We start from the raw sequence: 27452 nt of genomic DNA on the forward strand, positions 1-27452 counted from the left end.
AGACTGTCTGCCATTTGATCCAGTCATAACACTGCTGGGTTTGTACCCCAAAGAGATAATTAAGAAAAAGACCTGTATAAAAACATTCATAGCTGTGCCCATTGTGGTGGCAAAAAATTGGAAAATGAGGGGATGCCCTTCAATTGGGGAATGGCTGAACAAATTGTGGTATCTGTTGGTAATGGAATACTATTATTGTGCTCAAAGGAATAATAAAGTGGAGGAATTCCATGTGAACTGGAATGACCTTCAGAAATTGATGCAGAGCGAGAGGAGCAGAACCAGGAGAACATTGTACACAGAGACTGATACTGTGGCACAATCAAATGTAATGGACTTCTCCGTTAGTGGCAATGCAGTGATCCTGAACAACCCGGATGGATCTAAGAGAAAGAACACTATCCACATTCAGAGGAAAAACCGTGGGAGCAGAAACACCTAAGAAAAACAACTGCTTGATTACATGGGTTGAGGGGGGATATGATTGGGCATGTAGACTCTAAATGATCATCCTAGTGCAAACATCAACAATATGGAAATAGGTTCTGATCAAGGACACATGTAATAGCCAGTGGAATTGAGAGTTGGCTATGGAAAGAGGTGGAGCGAGGGAAGGGAGGGAAAGAAATATGATTCTTATAACCAAGGAATAATGTTCTAAATTGACTAAATAAAATTTTCAAAAAAAATAAATAAATGGTCTCACATTCCTTATATGAATTCTATGATCCATATTCTGTGCACACAATTTCACTCTCAGCTATCAGTAGAACCCTATCCTAGGAGAATAAAGGAATTAATGTAACTCCCTATATGACCAACTTATTCTTGGGGATGATAAACTAGATGACAACTAATTCTCATAATTCAGATATATATTTTTAATTTTAAAAATATTTTATTTTCCCAATTATATATAATAATTTTCAATATAACATTTTCAGAAATTATAAGATATACATTTTCTTCCTTCCCTCCCCCTCCTGGAGATGGTAGGCAATTTGATCTGCTTATACATGTGTTATCATGAAAAATATATTTCCATATTGGTCATTGTTGTAAGAGAATATTCATATAAAACCAAAACACAGAAATAGAAACACAAATCAACTTGATGTGAAAGATAGCATGCGTTGATCTGCATTCAACTTCAACAGTTCTTTCTCCAGAGATGGATAGCATTCTTTGTCATAAGTCCTTCAGAATTATACTGAATCATTGTATTGTTGAGATTAGCAAAGTCTTTCACAGTTGATCATTGTACAATATTGCTGTTACTGTGTACAATATTCTCTTGGTTCTGCTCTCTTCACTCTGCATCAGTTCATGTGGTTTCAGTTTTATCTGAAATCATCTTGCTCATTATTTCTTATAGCACAATAGTATTCCATCACCCATCATGTGCCACATTTTGTTTGGACATTCCCTAATTGATGGACATGCCCTCAATTTCCAATTCTTTGCCACCACAAAAAAAAGCGGCTATAAATATCTTTGTATAAAGTTGTCCCTTTCACCTTTCATATGATCTCTTTGGGATACAGACCTAGTAATGTTATTACAGGGTCAAATGGTGCATACAGTTTTATAGCCCTTTGGGCATAGTTCCAAATTTCCCCCCAGAATGGTTGGATCAGGTGACAACTCCATCTACAATGCATTATTGTCCCTCTTTTGCCACATCTCCTCCAACATTAATCATATCTCTTTGTTGTCAAATTGGATAGGTGTGAGGTGCCAATCTGATAGTTATGAGGTGATACCTCAGAATTGTTTTAATTTGTATTTCTCCATTCAGGAGTGACAGAACATTTTTTCATATAATTATTGATACCTCTGATTTCTTCATCTGAAAACTGTTTGTTCATATCCTTTGACAATTTGCCAATTGGAAAATGACTTGTATTCATATAAATTTAATTTAGCCCTCTACATATTTGATAAAATTTGCTATAAATTTCCTCAGTTTGTTGTTTCCTTTTGTAAACTTGGTTGGTTTTGTTTGCTATGAAAACGTTTAAGAAAATATAATCAAAATTATTTATTTTACGTCTTGTAATATTCTCTTTTTTTGTTCATAAATTCTTCCCTTCTCCACAGATATGACAGGAAAACTATTCTTTGTTCCTCTAATTTACTTATAGTATCATCCTTTATGTCTGAATGATATACCCATTTTGAACTTATCTTTGTAGAAGCTGTAATATATTGGTCTATGATCAGTTTTTGCCATGCTATTTTTTAGGTTTTTTTGACAGTTTTTGTCATATAATGATTTCTTATCCAAAAGCTGAGGTTTGAGGATTTATCAAGTACTAGATGCTATGGTCATTGACCCCTACAAATTGTGTTTCTAATTTATTCCATTGTTCTGTCATTCCTTTTCTTAGCAGGTACCAGATTATTTTAATGATCACTCATTTAAGGTATAGTTTGAGATCTGGTACTACTAGGTCACCATCCTCATTTCTTTTATCAATTTCCTTGATATTCTTGACCTTTTGTTCTTCCAGATGAATTTTGTTATTATCTTTTTCTAGTCCTATAAAAAAACTTTTGGTAATATGACTGGTGTGATACTGAATAAGTAAATTAATTTAGGCAGAATTGTCATTATTATGTTAGCTCAGCCTACTTGAGCAATTACTATTTTTCCAAATGTTCAGATATGACTTTATTTCTGTGAAATGTATTTTATAATTGTGGTTATATAATTCTTGAGTTTGTCTTGGCAGTTCAACTCCTAGGTATATTTTTTTATATTGTCTAGACTTATTTTAAATGGATTTTTTCTTTCTATCTCTTGCTGCTGGGCTCTACTGGTAATATAAAGCAAGGCTAATGATTTATGGGGGTTTAGCTTGTATCTTACAACTTTACTGAAGTTATTAATGATTTCAAATATTTTTTTGAGTTGATTCTCTAGGGTTCTCTAAGTATACCATCATATTATCTTCAAAGAATGATAGTGGAACTTCCTCTTTGTCTATTTTAATTTCTTCAATTTCTTCTTCTCTTTTGTTGTTAAAGCTGGCTTTTCTAGTACACTATTAAATGACAGTGGTAATAATGGGCATCTTTGCTTCACCCTTGATCTTCAGATAATTTCTTAAAAGATATGATCAAACCAGATTTTCACCATTCAGGTTATGTAATAAGCCTTGTTATTATACAATAGAAATTAGAGAAGATAGTCCTATATGTAATTGGAGTTTGTATAATTTTTTTAAGTCTTTCTGTCCAGGGCTCCCTTGCCTTGTCCAAGAACCCACAGTTAATGACAAGCTGTGGCTAAGAATCCAAAGTACTTTGAATACACAGATTTAGTCTCCTGAGTCATGCTCCTCCTCCTTCTTTTTGCCTTGAAAATCAACACAGCTGTATCTCTGATTCTGCTGCTTCCCACTCCAATCAGCCAGCAGGAATTCCATCCTTTCTGAGTTCTATAACTATCAGTCTGGATGCATCTACACAAGCCTTGCATAATTATACATCTGAGGTCCTCGTTGGCTTAAACTAAGAATTCAAAATCATACACATACCCCAGACATGTGCTTTGACTGGTATAGGGAACTCCCTCTAATGAGGCAAATTGGCCCCTATTCTGCAAATATAATCTTAGAGCTTTGTCTGGTGAGTGGGGAAAAGTTGTGACTGACCCAAAGTCAAAGGTAGTCTTTGTCAGAGGCAGAACTTGAACTCAGATCATCCTGACTCAAGCCAATTCTCTATCACCATTTCTATCACTACTTCAGCAATCTGCCTGTATAAAAATGAATCTTCCAAATAAGTAATTTCAAGTTCTTACAGATGATTTCTATCATATTTTCAAAGCATGCAAAATCTATTGTCATATATTTGCAGTGCTTCAAAAATCCATTTTAAAACTGGGAGAATAGTAAATATAAGAAGAACATATTTAATATTCATCTTATGTGGTCACCTAATAGCAACTTTCATTTGAGCCTTTCCCATCCCCAACCCTACATATTTAAACTACTAATCTCATGCATCCAAAATTATTTTTTATAAAAAGGCATTTCATTTTAGCTTTCTCTTTTCTTTTACAAGAAAAACTTTCCCTTTTCCCTAAGCATAAAAATTGAATCCTCTCATAACAAAGAATCAAAACAGATCAGTAAAACATCCAATGAATTAACCACATCAGACAGGATATATATATATATATATATATACATATATATATATATATATAGCCTGTGCAATATATATATACATATATATATGTATATATATATATGCAATATACCAGAATTCCTTGGGTCTCTACTGAGAAAAGGGGGTATGGTTGTTATTTATATTCTCAGACCATACCTGGTTATTCATTCATTCAGAATGGCTTCCTTTTCATGATCTTTTTTATTTACTTGCTTTGATATTTGTGTGGGTTTTTCATCTGCCTCTGATATTTTCACTCTGCATCTATTCATACAAATTTTCTCATATTTCTTCAAATTTCTCATGATTGGCATTTGTCATTTTATGATAATGTTTCAATTATCATGAATTCCATTTTATCCAGCTATACTATTTGATCGAGACTCACTTTGTTTCCAGGTTTGTTTGTTTTTTTCTCCCACAAAAACTTTGCTATGACTTTTTAAAAAGATATATTTTGTTTCTGCCTTTAGACTTCATTATTTTGTTAAATAAGGAAGACAGTTGATTTTTGGATTTGACTAATTGGGCAAGTGGGGCCAAATTCAAAATTAAAGCTTAGGTTTTAATATTTGTAATAATTATTAATATTTGTTTATGATACTTATGTCCCACCCATTTCCATTTATAGGAATATAAATGTTCACTTTATTTCAGATTTTGTTGTAATTTTAAATACTCACAAATGAAATATACACTTGACTATCCACATTATCTTCTTTTGAATTATATTAAGCACAGTGATTCTTTTAGAGGCAGCTAGGTTGTGCAGTGGATAGAACACTAGAACACTAGGCCTATAATTAGGAAGAGTCACATTGAAATCCAGTTTCACATACTTCCTAGCTATGAGACCCTCAGTGATGCATTTAATCGTGGTTTACCTCAGTTTCCTCATCAGTAAAAAGGCAATAATAATATCACCTACCTCCAGAGTAAGGATAATATGAAATAATATTTGGAAAGTGCTTAGCATAGTACTTGGCTCATAATTTAGGAAATTTAGGCATACACTCACAGGACTAGAAGAGATCTCAAAGATCACCTAGTCTCAAATCAAGTCAGCAAACATTTATCTAGCATTTATTGTGTGCCAGGCACTGTGCTCAGTAGTGGGGTTACAAGGAAAGCCAACAAAAAAAAAATAATCACTGTTTTCAAGAAGCCAAATTCCAATGGGGAAACAGCATGCAAACAAGATAGACATTGGATAAACTGAAGGAAAGGAAGGGAAGACACTTGCATTAAGGAGGACAAGGAAAGAATTCTTGTAAAAGGCAGAATTATAGCTTGTGTTTGAAGTTATTCAAAGAAATTGAGAGATGGAAATGAAAAGGATTAAAATTCCAGGCATGGGTAAGAGCCAGAGAAGATTCTAGAATCAGGATGTGGGATATAGGATAAGGAACAGCAGACTTCACTTATCATTTTTATATGTGTGGAAAATAAGGCCCAGAGAATTGAAATGATTTGTCCAATTACTAAAGTAACACTCAATTATTCATTCTTTAAATACATTATTCCTTTATATGAAACTCTGTCCATTTCCCAACTTCCAGCATTAATCAACCTGAAATTATGAGATAAAAACTCAATATTAAATGTTAGATTAATATCATATTTTTAAATCATCTTATTAGGCACATATAAATAATTCAGCTTAGAACAAAGAAGGATGAATAACATCTTTAATTCTGTGAGGAGTTATGCTCTACTGAGGACTGCTGGTTTTTCTAGCGGCCTTAAAGACAAAACAAGAAAAATAAAAGAAGTATTATAGCACAAAATATTGTTTTATTTTAAATTGCTTTAAGTAGGATTTTAAAAAAAATATTACTTAAATATCATACAAAATAGTGTTGAACTGCTAGTTATATCACAGTATTTCTACCATGTTTAAAAGCTGAGATAATGCCATAAAACATAGTATTTTCTGGTAACAAAATTAATAATGGTAAAAATGTATATAGCCACTTTAAAAAATGTTTTACCTATGCTACCTACTTTCAACAGTAAAACAACCCCGAGAAGTGGTATTATTTCCATTTTACAAATGAAAGAACTGAGATAAGTGACTTTTCCAGGGTCATGTAGCTAGCTTGTAAGTATTTGAAACATAATTAGATCCAAGGACTTTCTGATTCTAGGTTATCATGTCATGTAGCCTTTACTGGGTACTTCATGATGGCAACATGGACTTTTTTAGGCTAACAGATATGAAGAAGGAGTTTACTGAGGCATGGTACTTAACAGTTTGGTAAAATTTAATGTATTTGTTTTTTTGTTAGGTACTTTGTTTGCTTTAATAAAAAGCTGTCACTCATATGAATTGACTTAATCAAGAATAGCTGGGATTTATACACCATGATGTCACTTCTGTGCAATACAAAAGGCAGTTCAGGACAGATAAAGAAGGAAAAGGAATGCTGATAGGAAGAAGACAATAATTTCCAGGACTCAAAAGACTTTAAGAGATTTTTTTTTTAACCTTGGTGTGTAACAAACAAATGACGGTCTAATGGGAATGACCTGTAATAGGAAAAAAAAATACTCAAACTAGAAATAAGGATTTCTGTACATGATAGTTACTACTTGTGCATTACATTCAGAAAGCCCCACTTTTGGAGCCTTAATGTCTCCATCTGCAAAATGAGGGGAGCAATCAGATGATCTTAAATATTCTTTCTAGCTCTCTGAATCTATTATCTATTCTTTAATATTTTTACAGTAGTTTTGATCAACTATAATATCTAATTATGTCCAAAACTTATAAAATATGAGGGAAAGGTCATTTTTAATATGATTAGTTAGCATTACATGTGATGAAGAAATATTAGAAGCTTTCCCAGTAAATATAAGAGTAAAGTAAGGGTTCCTCTTCCCCATTATTATTTTTCAGAATTCTAAAGAAATATATAAGAGCAATACGTCAAAAGCAATTAAGGACATAAACATTGGACCAAGAGTTGATTTTTTTTTAATTTTCTGATGGCATGATGCTTTTATCTAACAAATATTATATAATCAGCAAATAAATTGAGATTAGCAATAGCTTCTACAAAGTATCAGGACACAAATCTTTTTTTTTTGTTAAATTCAAATATATTTTATTTTCCAAATAACATGTAATAATAATTTTCAACATACATTTTCCAAAATTGTAAGATTGGACTTCCGGGTAATCATGGCTGCAATCTAGACGCCACACGCTTCCTCTCCCCGGCACCGAATGAAATAGACTACATCAAAGGAGCATAAAAATCACGTTTGGAGGAACAAAAGGACTCCCAGTACCCCAAAGAGGCGAAGTTTGAACATTTCCACACTATAATTAGAAGGAGAAAAAGCTTGCACAGAAACGTGAACTGAGCCTCCCTTCCCCCCCTCCCACCTCCCCCACCAAACCAGAGTGAGCTACCGGAGCACTCACTGGGACAGCAAGTGAGTGGGGTACATCTCTGTATGGGGGGCACTCCAGGGTCCTTGGGATCTGGGGACTGCCAGGAAACAATGTCTCAGGGTGGTTTCAAGGGAGAATCCTGCGCTGAGCACAGGGGGCCTGCAGAGCTGTACTCGGGGTGATTGCACTGAGTATTTGGGCAGAGCTAAACAGCAGGGGAGGACCACACGCTGATTATCTGGGAGGAGCTGAACACCTGGGCAATTTGGATGTGATCAGGGGCTCAGCGCTCTAAGAAACCTCAGAGGCTGGGAAGAACTAGTCTGAGGCAACCTAAATTCACAGAAAACCCGCCCACATCACCCAGACCCCAGACCAAAAAAGAAAGTGGAATAAAACCACCAAAGGGATGGCTCACATGGCCCCAAATCAAGCCTCCAGGAAGAAACAGAAAAAGGTGACTATTGAAAACTTTTATGGTGGGAGTACCCAAGGAAAAGAAGAGAATGAGGATGAAATCCAAACAAAATCAGAACATGCCTCCCAAAAAGGAAACTATCAACAAGTTCTGGAAGATCTCAAACTGGAGCTTACCCAAAAGATGGAAACCTTCTGGAAAGAAAAATGGGAGAAAGATATCAGCAGTCTGACAGATAAGACTGCACAATTGGAGAAAGAGCGGGAAGCATCCAACAGAAGGGCAGACAAAGCTGAAAAGCAAAACCAGTCCCTAATGACCAGAATTAAGCAACTCGAAGAAAGTGAGATCATAAAACAGCAAGAATCAATAAAGCAAAGCCAAAAAATTAATGAATTAGAAGAAAACTTAAAATATCTCACTGAAAAGGTCACAGACTTGAAAAACAAAGGAAGAAGAGACAACCTCCGAATTATCGGTCTCCCAGAAAAACCAGAGATAAACAATAACTTCTACAGGAGATTATTTAAGAAAATTGCCCACACATTCTGGAGCAAGGGGGCAAAATAGAAATAGAAAGGGTTCATAGAACACCCTCTATACTAAATCCCCAAAAGACAACCCCCAGGAATGTAATTGCCAAATTCAAGAGCTTCCAAGAAAAGGAGAAAATCCTACAAGAAGCCAAGAAGAGGAGCTTCAGATATAGGGGGGCTCCCATAAGGATCACACATGACTTAGTGGCTAACACACTAAGAGACTGCAAAGCATGGATATTTAGAAAGGCAAAAGAGCTGGGTCTCCAACCAAGAATCAACTACCCAGCAAAACTGACTATATACTTCCAGGGGAAAGTATGGGCATTCAACAAAATAGAAAACTTCCAAGCATTTGCTAAGAAAAGACCAGAACTTAGTGGAAAATTTGATATCCAAGTACAGAAAGCAAGAGAAACATGAAAAGATAAATATGAAAGAAAGGGAAAAGGAGATAAATCTTATCTTTTTCTTTAAGTCAAACTCTCTTCTATAAGGACTGTATTTACATCAAATTATATATATTAATATGAGGGGAAAATATTTTGTGTAACTCTCAAAAATTGTATGCATCATAAGAGTAGTTAGAAGAAACATGCATAGGGAAAGATTGGGGCATTAAGAAGATTTGGGGAAAGTGGGAGCAAAGAAAGGAAAAGGGAGGGGGGAACCATCGATAATACTAAGATTTACTTCAAAAAATGGGGGGGACTTAATAGAATAATCTTTCCCATATAAAGATACACATGGGAAGGGGAGGGGAAGAACTCTCATATGAGAAGGAGAGGAAGAGAGCGTGAAGTGGAATTACTTAAACCTTACTCTCAGCGAAATCAATTCTGAGAGGGAAGAACATCTAGATCCAGTGGGATCCTGAATTCTATCTTATCCAACAGGGCAAGAAAGAAAGGAAAATCAAGGAGGGGGAGGGGGAGGGAGTATAAAAAGGGAGGGAATGAGAGGGGCGAGGGGAAGGGACCATAAAAAGGGAGGGGCTAGAAAGGGAAGCATATCAAGGAAGGTGACTAGGGGGACTGACCCAAAGTAAATCACTGGTTCAAAAGGATATAGCTAAAGAAGAAAGATCAGAACAGGGGAAGATATCAAAATGCCAGCGAATCCACAAGTGACAATCATAACTTTGAATGTGAATGGGATGAACTCACCCATAAAACGTAGACAAATAGCAGATTGGATTAGAACCCCAAACCCTACCATCTGTTGTCTTCAAGAAACACATATGAGGTGGGTTGATACTCACAAGTTTAGAATTAAAGGATGAAGTAAGACCTTTTGGGCCTCAACTGATAGAAAGAAGGCAGGAGTTGCAATCATGATATCTCACATAGCCAAAGCAAAAATAGACCTGATCAAAAGGAATAGGGAAGGTAAATATATTCTGTTAAAAGGGAGTATAGACAATGAGGAAATATCACTAATCAACATGTATGCACCAAATGGTATAGCATCCAAATTTTTAATGGAGAAGCTAGGAGATTTGAAGGAGGAAATAGACAGTAAAACCATATTAGTGGGAGACTTGAACCAACCACTATCAAATTAGATAAATCAAACCAAAAAATAAACAAGAAAGAGGTAAAAGAGGTGAATGAAATGTTAGAAAAATTAGAGTTAATAGACATATGGAGAAAAATAAATAGGGACAAAAAGGAATACACCTTCTTTTCAGCAACACATGGCACATTCACAAAAATAGATCATACACTAGGTCACAGAAACATGGCACTCAAATGCAGAAAAGCAGAAATAATACATGCAGCCTTTTCAGATAACAAGGCAATAAAAATATTGATCAGCAAGGGTACATGGAGAGCCAAATCAAAAATTAATTGGAAATTAAATAATATGATACTCCAAAATCAGTTAGTTAGAGAAGAAATCATAGAAACAATTAATAATTTCATTGAGGAAAATGACAATGGCGAGACATCCTTTCAAACCTTATGGGATGCAGCCAAGGCAGTACTTAGAGGAAAATTCATATCCCTGAGTGCATATATTAACAAATTAGGGAGGACAGAGATCAAGGAATTGGACATGCAAATCAAAATTGTAAGATCCAAACTGTTTTATTTCCTCCCCTTCCTCTTCCCACCAGCGATGGTAAGAAATGTGGTCTGGGCCACACATGTATTATCATGCAACACACACTGTTGCAAGAACTCAACCCCCCAAATAAAACCATAAATATATTGATGTAAAGGATAATATACTTTGATCTACATGTATTTAACTCAACAGTTCTTTCTGTGGAGCAAATAAAATTTAAAAAAAAGTATTTCTGGATATCAATAAATAAAATCCAGGAGGAAAAATATAAAGAAAGGTTGCATTTTAATTAATCACAAAACAGATAAAAGACCTTTGCCAATCAAATAAGACAAGACTCAAGACTTTTATAAATAAAATTATACAACAATATAAAGATATAAGGAATGACATTAATTGCAGTAACATTTATTGGTCATGGCTGGACCACATCAATATAATAAAATGATAATACCAAAATCAAAGTTCTATACTAATCAAACTACCATGAATTATCAAATTTTCTACTTTATATAACAATACAAAATATCAAAATTTTCATTTGAAAAAGTTTTAGAATTTCAAAGGAAATAATTAAAAAATTTTAAAAGTAAATGATACAGATTAAAGAAGAATCTGTAATAACTGAATTCAAAAGCCCAGCATTTAATAAACCTCAAAATGAATATTGCATGTAAGAACTCCTGGTTTTACAAGAACTGCTAGGAAAACTGAAAAATGCTTTGGAAGAAACTTATTTACATTAACATCTTATAACAGATATACCAGTAAGTTGAAAATGGATAGTCAACTTGAATTGTAAAAGTAACACAGATACATTCACATCAAAGTGGATCATATCTCTTAAATTTCATTGTTTTGATTAACAGTAGAGTTCTTAACCAGAGAGTAAAAGCAATGACAGAATATAAAAGAGATATAGTTTATTATATAAGAAAGAAAATCTCTTGCATGAATAAAATCAATACAAGTAGAATAAGAAAGTCTATTGATAGTGCAAAAATCTTTTAATTAAATCTCAGATAAGAATCTGATATCCAAGGTTTATAGGAAACTAACACAAATATTTAAGACCCAGAGCCCTTTCTCAATGGATAAGAGGTTAAAAGATGTTAACAGTCTAAGAATTGTCAATTGTTTGTCACCTTATGAAAGAAATCTCCAAACCACCAGTAATAAGAAAAAACAAAAATCAAAATACACTTCATACCCAAGAAATTGCCAAAGATGGAAAAAAAAACAACAATGCAGAAATAGTTACTCTTAGAGTGCCTGAGTGAAGCTCTGAATTGTTCCAACTAGTTTGGAAAACAATTTGGAACTAAAATAAGTGGGTAAAGCATCTGCATCTTTTGACCCAAAGATTCTACTTTTAGACATACTCCAAGAAGGTAAAGGTCAGAAAGAATGAGTTCAAATGTACTATAACATTCCATACAACACATTTTGTGGTAGTAAAGAAATGGAAACAAAGTAAATTGATGCTCATCCACTGGGGGGGTGGAGGGGGAAACCTAAATGTGTGGCACATGAATGTAACAGACAATGAATTGAACAATGATGCCAGGAGAAATGTCAGATACAAAAAATACATAGAAATTTGGGAAAATTTATCCGAACTGATGCAAGGTGAAGCAAATTAAACCAGAAAAAATAATATACACAAGGACCACAATAGTATAAATGGAAAGAACAAAAGCTGCAAAATGAAATTAAATACTGTAAAATCATTTATACCTCTTTGGACCTGGAAAAGAAACAAGAAAATGTATTACCTTTCCTTTTGTGCAGAGGTGCGGTGCTATGGGTATGTAATGCTGAATATATTGTTATTCCTTGTGTTGCTGTGTTAATTAATTTTGCTAATTGCTAAACAATGGATTTTTAAATGTTATTTTTCTTTTTTTGACTAAAGGGATCACATTACAAAGGGAGGAATACATTTTAAAATTAAGGTGATATAAAAGCTAAATATATCAACAATTCTTTTTTTTTTTTAATTAAGAGTTTAGCAGATATATGTTTTTAAAAATCCCTATCTTCTTCATCTTGGCATTAGATCTTATGCCAACCTACCTCAGGGTGAGCTGGCAGACGTTACTCTAGAATATCTTGTGTGTTCTTCTATATCCTTTCTTACCTGAACACAGTTCAGCAATCCTCTGTTTCCCCAGAGCTAACTGTAATCTATTCTTCCACCCATCTCAAGGCTGCCACATGTATCTTTTAAATTTTCTAAATACTTTCGGCTCTATCTATTTCTGAGTTGTTGGGAATATGGAAAAAGGAAATTCAAAGACGATTTCTTAAGTTTCCTGCTTTAAATTGCAAACTAAATCTAATTAAATAACATTTCATTAGACCTATAGATAACACAGACATTGAACATCATTAAATTTTTTCAAAAAAAGCAGAATATACAGTCTTATTTTGGAAATCTTCAATAATAATATTTCACATTTCTATAAATGCTCTAAGCATGCTTTACAACAATCCAGGAGCTAGCTTTTGCAAATATTATCCCCCTTTTCCCAGATGAAAAAACAAAAGTCCAGAAAGATTAAAGAACTCCTTAGAAGTTCTGTGTCCAAGAGCAAATCATTTAATCTCTCAAGGCCTTAATTTCTTTCTTTGAAAAATGAGAAGTTTGGATTAAATTATCTCTTTGGTCCCTTCTACTTCTATTTATAAAATCTGTAGACACTATGACTTGCCTGTGGTGAGTGATAAGGTCAGTATAAGTTTATATACTCTGACACTAGTATATTTTTGTGTACCTAAGACTCTTCAGTAATTATTTGTGAGAAAAGACAATAAAATAAAAATAAAGCTCTAACTGTTCTAGAATGCTTTACTATATATATCTAATTATTAGTAGGATTAGTGAAGAAAAAACACTTGGATATTGGTTGTAGCAATTTACTCTGATATACGAATGTACTGAATTTGATAATCCCCAAATGGTCTCTTCATTTTTAGTGTGAATTAGTGACGTTAAGCCATAATGTCTTTCAACCTGGAATTGAATCCTGGAAAGTAATTAGAAGCAGCCGACCACATGTTTCTTCTTATACTGAACTGAGGCAAATCCTATACAACAATTTTCATGTTAGTTGTGCATGCCAGTCACTTAGTCTCAAAAGAGTACAACTTAGCATGAAACAGAGAATTCCTTTCATCTCGTTTTCAACAGCTTCTGCAAACACCTGGGACTAGCATCAGATGGTTCATTCTCATAACATAAGCTTATGGAAATGGGCAGACAGTAAGGCCTATGATCAGCTTTGCTTTTATAAGCTCATTTTCTTGCTTTGCTTCTTTCTGACTGAAAAAATTCTCTCCCCTTCTCCCCGAGTTTATTCTGAATGTTTGTAGCCTGTTAACCTACGATTCCTAAAGATGGCTATTTTCTTCCATGAATTACTCTAAGGAGTGAAACACAAGGCATTGATCTCAGATTCTTTTCACTCCTCGAGAGAATGTGCTGGTCTGTTCACTTTATGATACATTCAATTCCTTGTTATTGCCATCTAGTCTAATTTCTCCCAAGGACTCTCCTTTACTTATGATACCTGGTAAATGGTAGATATTCAATAAGCATTTGCTGAATTATGTATTCATTTATTATTTGTTAATTTCTCCATTCAACCCCAGTGTTCAATGAATCTATGGGATTATATAGAAATATGAGATTAGTTATAGAATCTAGGAGTCAATTAGTCCATTAAAGAACATTATAGATAAGGAGCCCATTTACCAATAAAATAACCTGCCATATCCACAAAAAACCAAACCTAATAACTTCCACTAGTAAAAGAATATAGTAGTATATAGATTTTGGTTCTATTCATAAGGTAAGCTTGCACTATTGTGTCATAAGAAATGATGAACAAGATCATATCACACTCACATTCTCTCTCATGCACACACACACACACAAACCTGGAAAGACTTACATAAAGTGATGCAAAGTAAAATGAGCAGAAATGGGAGAATGTCATATTCAGTAACAACAATAATGGACAATGGTCAACTGTGAATAACTTAAGGCAATGATCAAGGACACTTCCAAGGGGCTCATAAAAGGCTATCTCCTTTAGAAGTAAGAGAGTCTGAATGCAGACTGAAGCAGACATTCCTCACTTTATTTCCTCCATTAATTTTTCTCTAGTGTAAGTGATATGTAACTTCTTTTGCAACATCATGAACATGGAAATATGTATTGTAGAGTAACACATGTACCACTTATATTAGCTGCCATCTTGGAGAGGGGGAGAGGTTAAAGAAATCATGTGATTCACAAAATGTCAGAAAACAGACATTAAAAGTTGCATCAACATGTAATCTGGAAAAAATAACAATTAAATAAAAAATAGTTAACTTTAAAAGTATTTCTAGAGATGAAGGTATATTTGAAATGCTGTGTTCCTACTTACTTGAGATTGAAATATAAACTAAGTAGAACTTTAAATGCTGTGATGCTTATTTGAAAAAAATTTAATTAATGCTTCCTCAAAAGTCCTTCTCTAGACCTCCTCCTAGAGCACCAGATTCTGGGATTCTATAAGAACACCATTCTCACATCTGACAACACATTGCATTGCTGTTATGGCAAAATGGATTATAATTTCCAATTAGTGATACTAGAAATATGCTCCAAACTAATTCCACCTATTTATTTGAAACTGTTATGTGCCAAGGAAGATGAAAGGAAATGATGAAACAAAGACAAAATGAAACATTTTCCTTGCTTTTATATTCTGTTGCTTCCCCCAAGGGGAACCCTTGACTCTGAATGACCCTGGGATGCAGAGTGGCCTCTTGTCATGGAAAGAGTGGAGAATTTCAAGTCAAATGAATTGGGCTTTAATTCTGATTCAAGCATTTACTCCCTATACATATATGAAGATACCTCTCTTTCCTTGTATGTAAAAGGGAATTTGACTGGGAGATTTTGAATGTCTTGTCCAGCACTAAATATATGTTCCTAAAGTTATATCAGTAGAATCAAAACATTCCAAATTCCTAAAAAGCTGATAAAGAACTAAGTTGTCTGCCATCTAAAGCTGCAAGGTGACACATTGCATAGAATGCTAGGCATAGAGACAAGAAGACAAGTTCAATTTCAGCCTCAGACATTTGCTAGCTGAATGAACCTGAACAAGTCACTTAGTCTCTGTCTTGCTTCATCTTCCTCACCTGTAATAATAATAGCAACTCTCTTCTAGTTTTGAGGATGAATTGAGATAATATTAATAAAGCACTTTTTAGAGCATAGTGACTGAGAAATACTTCCTACATAGTTATGAAAGGTATCTGTTGAACACCGAGAGTACAATACATGAAAACTGAAAGTATCTTTCATTGCTTTCTCCTAATTTTTCAAATACAACTTCATATTTAATGCTTTAAATATCTGACATTATCTTCTTTGGGAATTCTTCATATGTTCTAGAATTTTCTAGAATATTTTTATTATTGTTCTCTTCTTCCAATTTTAGAAACTGTAACTTCCTTTAATTCTTTGGCTTGAGTTGCCAATCTCTTGATATCTACAATGACTTCATGGATGGATGTATTCCAATGATCGAAAAGAATTCATGTACTTCTCACCCAAAGGTCTTCATAAAAACTCCTTTTTACCTCCTTATTCTTTCTGTCTTTTTTTTTTTTTTGGAAGTATATGCATAACTTTCCTTTCATTCCTCATTTTCTCTAGAAAGAAAAAGTTCATTTTGTGATCAGAATAATGACATTCTTCACCACAGTATGATTTTAAATAAGATAGAGTCTTTCCAGCCCCTAACTAATCACTCAGTTTAGACATTAAAAGTAGCTTGATGCACCTCTTTAAGTTTCAGATTATACAGCACTGGGGACCAGAGAGCCTTGTACCCAAAGTTCCCAACAAATAGATTGTGTTCCAAATGTCATTTCTTAAGTCACTTATTTAAAACTTGAAGAGCCTTCTCCCACAGAAACAATGTTAACTCTACTGATTAAATTCCTGGAGCAGTGTGCAAATGTACTTTGCCCCATGATTTACTAGGAGGGGCTGCTAGGTGGCAGAGTGGATAGAGTGGCACATCTAGAGTCAAGAAGACATTTCCCTGAATTCAAAACTGACCTCAGCCACTAGATGTATGAACCTGTGCAAGTCACCAGGTGTGGCGTCAGGAAGACCCAAATTCAAATTTACCTTGAATACTTAATAGCTTCATGGACCCAGGGCAAATCATTTAAATCTGTTTGCCTTAGTTTCCTCATCTGTCAAAAGAGCAGGAAAAAGAAATGAAGAATGATTGAATAACATGTATGTGAAGGACAGAGATAAAACTGGAATGAAAACAACATTGAGTCATGGACCAGAAAGCCTTAAACTTTTGTCTCAGCTCTGGAGTTAGCTAATTGTGTGATCTTAGTCAATTCATTTTAACTTTTCTGGGCCTCAACTCCCACATTTATAAAATAAATACTTGGAATACTTCATGGGTGTCAACCTAAGGCCTATGAACTTGTTCTTTAAATATTTGACAACCATATTGTTTCCCTTTGTAATGCAATATATATTTTTAAACCCTTACTTTCTTGCAGAGTCAATACTAAGTATTAGTTCTAAAGTAAAAGAGCAATAAGGTCTAGGCAGTGGGGGTAAAGTGACTTGTCCAGGATCACACAGTTAGGAAGTGTTTGAAGCCAGGTTTGAACCCAGGACTCCATCTCTAGGTCTGGTTCTCTATCCACTGAGCCATCTAGCTAAACCTTCTATATTTTATTTTATGCATTTGAAAACATTAAGAGATCTGATAAGTGGTCTATAGGTTTCATTAGACTGTCAAAGGTGTCCAGGACATTCAAAAATTAAAAATCCCTCTATAAGAATTTTCTAGCTCAATTTGTCAATGATTCTACAAATAATAGAATATCAACTAAGCTCAACTACTATTTATACAGCATTGCTCCTAGGGTAAATTGTAAACCATGGGGAATTACTTCCTGCTTAATCAACATCAGGAACAGGATCCCTTTGATAGTTAAGTCTCCAGGTTAAATATTCCTCATTCAGATGTTCTGAATTAGTCAATGAAGACCATTTGCTCCCACATCACTATAAGGAATCTGGGCTGGGAATTATTCATTATTTCCATGTCATTAATGTTTTTTTGTTTTTTGTTTTTTGTTGTTGTTTTTTTGCCTTAGCTAGCTATCAGGACTCTCAAGATAAATTCAGTCAGGGACTACCTATGAATGTTCAGAAAAGAAGAGGTTGATTCAAGATTTTAGTCATATAATTGCATTTTTAAACATTTTTAACAGATGAAAGGGGCTTTGCCATTTTTTAAAAAAATGCAATTGGACTGTTTCATGTATTCTGTGAAGCTTTATTCCTGATTTAGAAAAGAGACAGTCATGACTCTGAATTTGGTTGACTACTTTAAGAATTTGTCTTCCACCACTGCCAAATTCTATTACAAAGAGAACATGGGCAAAGTCTCCCTCCAAACAAGGTAATACACACTGTGCTGACTTGGAGGAATCTGACCTTTCCACACAGCTAGCAATACTTACTGAAAATCAAATAGGTTTGAAGTTAAGTGCTATTGCCCAAGAGCATAGGGGCTGGGATTTCTAATTCCAGCTCCATCACTAAAACAGGACCTTGGACCTGAGTATAGCTACCTTTTAATCAGCGAAAAAGAATGATATAACTGACCTCACAAGGTTATTGGGAATAAAAACTTATAAAATGAATTGTGTGGAATTTCACTCTAAAAAAGTTATACACATTGCAGATATGTTTAAAGGACTAATAGTCTGTCAAGTACTTCTTGGGTATAGAATCACTTCAATGCTTCAATGGATCTGTTGACCTCATCAGTGTGGATCTTACTTCCATTGGTGTGCATCGCAACACATCATTACGATTATCCTATCTATGTGACAATTATTTATGTCTTCCTGTAAATCTTTCATGAAATGTGCTTAGGCTTTTTTCCAGGTCTCTTGATATTAAAGGGTTACGAAAGGAGTAAACAGGCTCTCTATCTTTATCCTGTACTCTCAATACATGACTGTCTCATCTCCTCTTCCCATCATATACTTTATTTAAACTTAAACATTTTCAGTTACATATAAAAACAATTTTTGTCAAATGTTTTATGACATTTTGTGATTCAGACTCTCTCCCTTCCTCTCTCCTTCAGGTGTTAAATAGTCTGATATAGGTTATATCAGTTCTTTCATGGAATATATATTTTCAGATTCCCCATGCTAAGACAGAAGACCCATATCACAGAGATATTAAAAAAATAAACTCATGAAGGAAATGAAGTAAAAATCCATCATTATAAATATTCAAATCATATATACCACCTCTCTCTCCTCATGCCACATGCAAACACACCTTTGCTTTCTGAATAATCTGCCCCTTATAACTTTTGTTTACTATGGTATTTCATGATTCTGACACATAGGATTACTGTAAGAATAGTAGTATCACAAAGATGGGACTTTCCTTGAAGAACACATGTTGGATCCTTAAAAGCACTGAACAATTTTCCAAATGGTAATTTGGTGACTTCTTGATCTCTTTTCAGGGAATTATTTAGCCTACAATACTTCACCTTCATATAATGCTTCATAGATTTTTCTAAAGTAGCCTCATGTATTTTATCTCACTTGAATTCTTACTTTAATGCTCCAAAACAGGACAGGTATGCTTATTCCTGGGTTACAGATGAGAAAGCTGAGGTCCAGCAGGATTAAGTCTTAGATACAGTCTTATAACTAATTTGTGTCAAAGCCTAGAATAATATTCAGTTTGCTTCATTTCTATATCAGTGCTCATTCTACTGTATCAAGGTGATATGCTAAATGACAAAGTGATGAATTAATATCACAGAAAAGTTCATAAAGTTTGAAAAAGTGCCTAAAGAAGGAACTAATTTGGGTTCTGAGGTGCCCTGATTCTATGTAAATGCTAACTCCATGGATTTCCTCTTTCAGGCATCTCAATTCATAGTTTGGTCATGCCTCAAAATATTTTCAACCCTTATTTGGCTGCTATGTCTTATCTCACAGAGAAAAATTTAGATATCTAACTTTCATAGTAGTGTCACTATCACCCATCTTTCCTTTTTCCCCCCTTAAGAATCAGGAAACTCAGGGATACATTCAGAGCCTAACTATAGTAACTGGAATATGTTAAAAATATATTTTTATCTATTATATATTATAATATATTATATACATATATATAATATCCTGAAATCCTGGCTACCTCCACTTCCTTGCTATTCTGAACTGCATCTTTGGGGTTGGGGGGTGTGGTGGAGAGGTAAAGTTATTTATATGTTTAACTTTGTAATCTGTCTTTTAAAACTATTTTAAAATTGTTTTGACTTTGAAATAAGCACAAAATTTAAAAACTGTATTCAATAATCATGTGTAAGATAAACATGAAAATATAAATCACCAAGGGCAAAACTCCCTATGCTTAGGAAAACTAGAGAACAGTGGCTCAGAAAAGAAGTTTAGATCAACACCTTACTCCATAGACCATAAAAAGCTCAAAATGAATACAAAACTCAAATACTAAAAGTCACTGAAGAAAACTATATGAGCTACTTTTACAGTTATGTCTAGGAGATGAATTTTTAACCATGAGGGATAGAGGTCATTATTTAAAAAAGGGGGGGGGCAAATCTAGTTAGACAAGATTGAAAAACTTTTTTGTAAACAAAATTAATGCACCTAAGATAAAAAAAAAGGAAATGGTCAAATGGTAGTGGAGAACATGCAAATCTTTGTATCAAGTGTCTGACAATGATTTGATATCAAGATATATAGCTGAGAGGAATATATGTCCAAAAATCATTCTCCTATTGGGAAGCATGCAATGAATATGAACAATTTTCAAGGGAAGAAAAGCAAACAATGAAAAACCATTTGAAAGATAACTCAAAAATTACTAAGATAAATGCAAACTAAACAACTTTTCAGTTTTGCCACAAACATAAAAAAACTGATAAAGTAAACAATTTTGGGCTATAGTCAATTTAGAGGGATGAGGGAGACAAGCCCTGCACTACTTACTGCTGATGAAGATAAGAACGTGTCCAACTACTGTGAAAAGAAATTTAAAATTATGATGATCAAGTAACTAAAATGCCCATACTATTTTACCCAAATGTACTACAGCCATGTATAGAGCCAGAAGGGTTCACTGATAAGAAAAAACCCATATCCATCAAAATAATAATAATAGTACTTTTATATTAGTAAAAAGTTATAAAACAAATATGAAGCTCATTGATTGGGGAAGATAAACTGTTGTAATTGTATTTGATGAAATATTATTGTGATATAAGAAATCATAACTATGATGACTGCAGAACAGCATGAGAAGGTATATTAACTGATGTGAAGTGGATTAAACAGAAAAAAATATACACACTGACTACAACAATTGAAATGGAAATAATAATAAAACAAGTGAAAACAAGCTTGGCCCCCCCAAAGAGAAAAAGGTACTCCTTGGCCTTTTTTGCAGCAGTGTAGAACTATGACTGTGAAATCCTTCACATGACTGACTTAATCAACAGTTTTGTTTGATTTTGCTAAACCATTTACATTTTGTTGTTGTTCTTTAGTATAAAGGATGCCTTTCTGGGAGGGTTATACTGAAATATTAGTGATTTTAAAAGAAAATATAGCAATACTTTTTTTAAGAGAGAAAAAAGAGGAAAGAAATAAAATAAATAAATAAAAGAGAAAAAAAATTTAAAAAGAGAGAGAAAAATGCAAATACTATTAGACCTTTTAAGTCTTAGTTGGTTTAGCTTCATTGTTTTACTTTGTTAAAAGAGAAGGCTTGCTGTGTGCATGGGCAAGGTGTGGTCTATCTATTCATGCCTGTATAAATACATTAGTGAAAGGCATCACAAATGAAAAAGAAAATGAAAAAGAAAAACCTTGCAGAATTTGGATGAAGTGATTCAGAAAATAAAGATATCTATATAGGTTATAGTGTCTATAGAGAAGCAGGTTAATTAAAATAAATTCATTAGAAATGCCACTTTTATTATAATTAAGTGATATGTTTAACTCTTGTTCTTAGTTTATTTCCCCACTTGTTCTAAATGTTAGTTTTGTGGGATGTTTTTAACCATTAGAACTCAGAACATAAACAAAGAGAATACAGATTCTTTTTATTTAATTGAAACAGACACAGTAACTTTGATAGTATAAGAAATTCAACATAGAAAGGTAACAGCTGTTATCAAATACAATAGTCATTGTTAATAACGTGGTGTTAAAGTTAAAAAAAACCTCAGTCTTTTCTGTGGCCACTTTCCCATTCAAAACTCTTCCCTATTCCTTCCAGGAGTTTAATACAAAATTTTTTGCTTTACATTTAAAGTTCTTGCCAACATATGTCCAGCCTATGTGGTTTCCCCTGTCTAGAATGGCCCCTCCACCTGTCAGAACCCCTAACTACACCTATTAGATTGCTACCTCCTAAAAACAAACAAAAAACATCTCTTTCCAGATGACCCCTCATGCTCCAGCTGCTTCTTGATAGTCTTTTTGCCCCTATGCCCAAGAAAACATGAATTCCTTGAGATGTGAGATATTTTGTTTTGTATTTATCTCTTTAGTACCAGTCAGTTTATTTCTAAGGCACTTGAATTTTAATTATGTTTTTTTTTCCATTTCAAAGGCTATTCAAAAGCCCCAATACAGAAATATCTCCTTTAATGATTAAATTAGAATTTGTATCTGCTGGATTTTCCACCAGATACCATGAAACAAGAATTTCAACATAAAAAAAAAGTCAACCTCAAAAGATCAAGGCTAAGAGCCAATTCATATTTCACTACAAGGTCTGGAAAACAGAGATGATACTGTATCCATAGGATCCAAAAGTATCCAGTTTAGTCCAACCCATAAAACAATGATGGAAAGATGTTAACAGACAATAGATATATATTCTCATTCGTAATACAAAAGCCTTGCCTTGGAAACACTTCAGTTAATGTTCTGGTAGAGTGCTACTCCTTTCTGACCTTGAAGTATGCTCCTACCAACCTCAGGGAATGCTCTGTGACTTTAGACTTTAAAATGTAACTTCTTCCTCATAGTTGTCACCTATTATTTATCAATCAAGAAAAATGACAGAGATAGTCTCCATATGGGATATTTTAAAGAACACTACAGAAATCTGATTCTGGTTTTCAAAGATTGGTCAGCCTTCATAGATCTTACATATATTTTAAAATAATATTTTAAAGTCAAGTTATTTATGTTCACAGTATAGTACAATTATTTACCAAGTTTTCTGAGTACTTTCCAACCCTCTACCTCCTATCCACCTACTAGGAAGAGAGAGTAATTTTTTAAAGAGTTTGAAGGAGTTTTAGCAATCATCTAATCTAATCCATTCATTTTAGAGATGAGGAAAAGTGAATCTCAGAGAAATGGAATAACTTTTTCCAAGATCTCAATCACATAAAAGAAACTTGTTCCCTTAACTTATAAAGTTTGTCCTCATAATTCACAATTTCTTCCAAATCTTGCCTAACCTTCTACTCAGTTCAAGTGTCTTTTTACTCCAGGAAGTCTTCCTTGATCAACCCCTCTGCAAATAACATCTCCAGGTGGTGAACTCCCATAGCCAGGTTAGCCCTCCACCTTTAAACTTCTTTGATGAAATATTATGTGAAAACAAAAATATAATCTTTTCAGGTTCTGTCTGTGGCTTACTTCATCTTTTTGTTGTATACATCTTTCTTTTTTTGTTTCTTTTCTTTCTTTTTTTTTGTGCAGTCAAACAAATTGCAAGCATTTTACTGTTAAAGGTAGCTCATTTGCTCAAAATTGCTTAACCAAATACCACAGCACAGCCTGCCTGTCAGCAAGGGTTGATAAGAATTACAAGATACAGTTTCCTGCTAGGTAAGCTTCTTCACACAAGCTCCTTTATCATGCTGAATATTCCAAGGCACCAGGCACACAGAAATCATTCATTATTACAAGGGCTCCAGGAAAACAGCCAAGGACTGCAACAGGTTTCCTTACCTCAGTCTGAAGCTAGGCAGGTTAGGCTTCACTATAGCCTCAACCATAATGAATTCACTGAAAAGCAGGGAAAGTCAGAGAATTTGGGGAGGGGAAAACAAAGCCACCTAACTACTCAAAAGAAGAGAACTTAAGGACAAAAAAAAAAAGTAGCATTGATAATTTAAAACCACTGTGGACAGAAGACAAAACAAAAATTTTTAATGTCCCTAAATCATAAGAACATGCTCCCAGGCAAAACTAACCCTAGCCTGGCACTCATTTTTAAATGTAATTAAGCCATTCACAAATAGGAAGTCAAGAATAACAAAGTGACTTTTAGAGTTCTGGTCAAAAACTCTTTGATGTCCTCTTCAACCCCCCCTATCCAAACTCTGTGTGTGCATGGGTCAGGGGATGTGCATGGGTCAGGGGATGTGCATATTTGACATTCTACTCGATTCTTCATTTCACTGAAACTGAACAGTTCTTCCTAGGATCCTACCTTTTCCCTCTCAACTTTCTTCCCATTCCCCCTTTTCCTGGTGTTGCCATTTTAACCTTGCTATCAAGAAGAGAACTTTAGAAGGGAATCACGGATTTACAAAGAACAAGATTGGGTTTTTCTTGCCCACAACTATCCCTATGACAACAAGATCTTTCAAATCCACTTCCCTCCTCCCAAGCCCTCCGACCCCCCCACCCCCGCCTTTTGGAAAAACAAAACAAAACAAAACCCCCATCAGATAGAAACTAGAAAACTCAGTGGAAAGAGGAAGGGGGGAATGTTTGTTTTAATCATAAAGAGCTATTGCTGTTATCTTATGCTCCAGACTTTCTTCCATTATTATCCGGTTCATTTTGGATTCTGGAATAATATACTTGGATTTAAAAGAAGCTCCTTAGCATTCAAATACAATTCATCACAGAGTAAAGTCAGAGGCATTTGAGAGTGGCCCTTAAAGCAGCTCAAAATTACACTGAATGAAAAGCTCGAAAAAAAATGTAGCCGAATATCTAATGATTCCAACATTCAGGTTAGAAACAGTCTTTCCTTTACTCTTCTGAGGACGTTACTTTTAGGGAAAGAATTTAGATTGGGATCAACTGCTAGGTGTCAAACAGGTAGCCCCTCCTTCTCATCTAAAACTCAGGATCTCACCGAGAAAGCTGCTAAGCACGAAAAGACAAAGATAAGGAACTTGTTAGGAGTTGGGGGTGGGGTGGGGAATGTACTTATGCTGGCAATCAATCGCAACCAAAAAGGACTGCAGTGTATACCAATTATATTGATTCCACACTCCGGCAAGAACAATCTCAGACCACACCTGCCTATTCCCCACCCCTCATACCCACAAGAGCCATAACATTAGGAGAATACACTTGTAGGCAGTGGAAGCCCACCAGGATCCCTGGTATTCCCAGAACAGTGTACAAGTTAAAAAGAAAAACCACCTCTTTCTCCTGCGTTCAAAGCATGCCTTTGACCGCGGCACCTGCCGCGACAAGTCCTCAAGACAAGTCCATCAAGACCAAGAATAGAAGGAAGCAGAGGAATGGCTCTTGCGAAGTTTGCTCAGTCTCACCACTTGGGGGTAGAACTTAAGCATCTCTTTTTCTTTGCCTCTACTGGCCCCTTAAGCCCCGGGGGTGAACTGGGCTTGCCCAGGACCCTTTGTCACTGCGACATTAACCCATGGGCGTCAGAGGGACAGCTAGCCCCAGCTCTGAGACCCCAGTGGGCTCAATTTCTTCCAACTAGACGTTTCAAATTGCAGGTACCTGCAAGAGGGGAAAGGGGGTGGTCCAGGAGAGGAGTCGAATGTAGGAGTCAGTGCCCTGAACGGAAGACCCGCCTTGCCCCCCGAATGGCTCTAGGAGCAAACCTTCCCCTAAAAACCAGCCCCCGTTGCTCTCGTGGTGTCTGCACCCAGGAAGAGGGACTGCAGCGTGAGGCGAAGGCTTTGGGCTCACCCCCAGCTTGGGAGGGGTGTGGATCTGTGACTAGTACTACGCTCCTGTAAACAGCGCGCGGTGCCTGGAGGGACCCACTACAAACAGCGCTCAGAAGGGGAGGCAGGCAAGGAGCTTTAACTCTCCTCCACCCGCTAGACTCCTGACTCGGAAAGCATCCTCTCCTCAGCTCTCGGACAGCGAACACAGCCACCTCTGGCCACCCGGGTGCCAGCGGACACCGTACAGCTCTGGTGGAGCCGCCTGCCAGCCCGTGGAGCAACTAGGTAAAGGGCTCGACTGCCCGAGCCCTGGATAGCGGACGGCTCTCTAGAGAGAGAGAGCGCGGAGCCACGAGGATGACCCAGTCAGCAGGACCTGAGCCGACGTGGGAGCGCCAGAATCAATCCCCCTTCACAGTCACTCACCGGCGGAGGGTGAAGTCGCTCAGACGCCCGCAGGTCTGCACGGTGCCCATATCCCGTGGCTCTGGCATCCTCCCATCCTTTTGTCAGCTGCTGGGGAAGAGAGCGCTCCTCCAAGAGCTCGAGGATGTGCCGCCGGGTGGCAGGCAGCCCGGTTCTGGCTCTGCTCCCCCACCCCCAGCCCCTTTCCCCTCCCCCTGCCCCCTCCCCTCTTCGCGTCCCCCCTCTCAGTGCCGGCACTCACTCTGCTCCCATGATGTCATCCAGTGGAAATCTGCCATGCTCAGAGACTGGAATAATCCAGCGCTCACTCAGACAGGGAGAGACTAGGCGGCAGGGGCAGCAGCTCACAGTCAGACAGACAGACAGCATAAGATGCATACCTTGAATTAAGGACAGGGTAGGGGAGAAACCAGGATGGGCAAACTAAGATCCTGCCCAGTGGCTGGTTTGTGGGACAAGGGCACCCTTTAGAATGTTTTGAGCAGTCCCGAAGTTCGGACGCTTGGAAGAGGCTGCTGCCCAGAGCAGGGGTAAAGTTTTATTGCCTCCTCGAATCCCAAACGCCCCACTACGGCAGCCAGTGCCTCACTGCCTTTCACTGACATAGCCAGCCTGGCAACTGGGTCCTTCCATCTCCGGGAGAAAGTTTAAGGGTTTTGGGGTGCTGCCTCAAGACAAGAACACAATGGCTAATATAATGGGGAGAGAACAGAAAGGGCGAAGCGGTCATTTTGCTCTTTGCATGGACAGCAGAATTCCGTCCTGAGCATTAGGATGGATTCTCTCCTTTTCTCCAGGAAGATTTCGAAAGGGGTACTCCCTTAGTAAAGACTGGGATGCAACCCTCTCTATTTATTAAAAATCACCAGGAGCCTCTTTGGATCCCTAATTACTAAGGCCTGGGTTGTTACTGGACTTTTTGTAGAAGCTCTGACCTAAGTTAAACAAGAGGGAGGAGAAAAAAAGCTACCACCCTCTATGGAAGTGAGAAAGGAGAGAAGGTATTGAACTTTGGGCAGGAAAGATATTGATGTTGAGAAGACTGAATAATCTTGATACTTTAGGATTACACACACACACACACACACACACACACACACACACACACACACACACACACACATATACAGAGAGAAGTTTAAGAGCCTATCTTTGATTCTCTCACAAAATGATGGGGATCTGAAGTCTAATCCACTAAGCCCAACTTTTCCCCAATCTAAAACATTACTCAACTAATATCCACCATTAACATTTTTATTGATCCAAATAAAAAATCAAATTCTAGCCAATAACATTTTGTGGACCATAGCAAGTTCTTGTTCTACAAAGCCAGATGCAGCCTCCCAGTATGATTTCTAAGACCAAGGTAGGAATTTGCCAGAAACAGATCGGATAGCTTAGTATGTGAA

The 27452-nt window shown here is 35.9% G+C and overlaps 1 protein-coding gene across 3 annotated transcripts in view; it reads right to left on the reverse strand.

Moving 5' to 3' along the window:
• The window catches only part of MARCHF1 (membrane associated ring-CH-type finger 1), a 1076407-nt gene extending 1050092 nt beyond the window's left edge, over nucleotides 1–26315 (reverse strand). For 2 of the 3 annotated variants that reach the window (XM_056802855.1, XM_056802853.1), the window contains exon 1: nucleotides 26044–26315. The gene's annotated coding sequence lies outside the window, so the exon portion shown is untranslated. The remainder of the gene's footprint in view (nucleotides 1–26043) is intronic. The other variant, XM_056802852.1, reaches the window with a different exon arrangement.
• Between the last annotated feature and the right edge of the window lie 1137 nt (nucleotides 26316–27452).

The sequence above is a fragment of the Monodelphis domestica genome, chromosome 6 (genome assembly GCF_027887165.1).
Source record: "Monodelphis domestica isolate mMonDom1 chromosome 6, mMonDom1.pri, whole genome shotgun sequence".
NCBI classification, from domain to species: Eukaryota; Metazoa; Chordata; class Mammalia; order Didelphimorphia; family Didelphidae; genus Monodelphis; species Monodelphis domestica.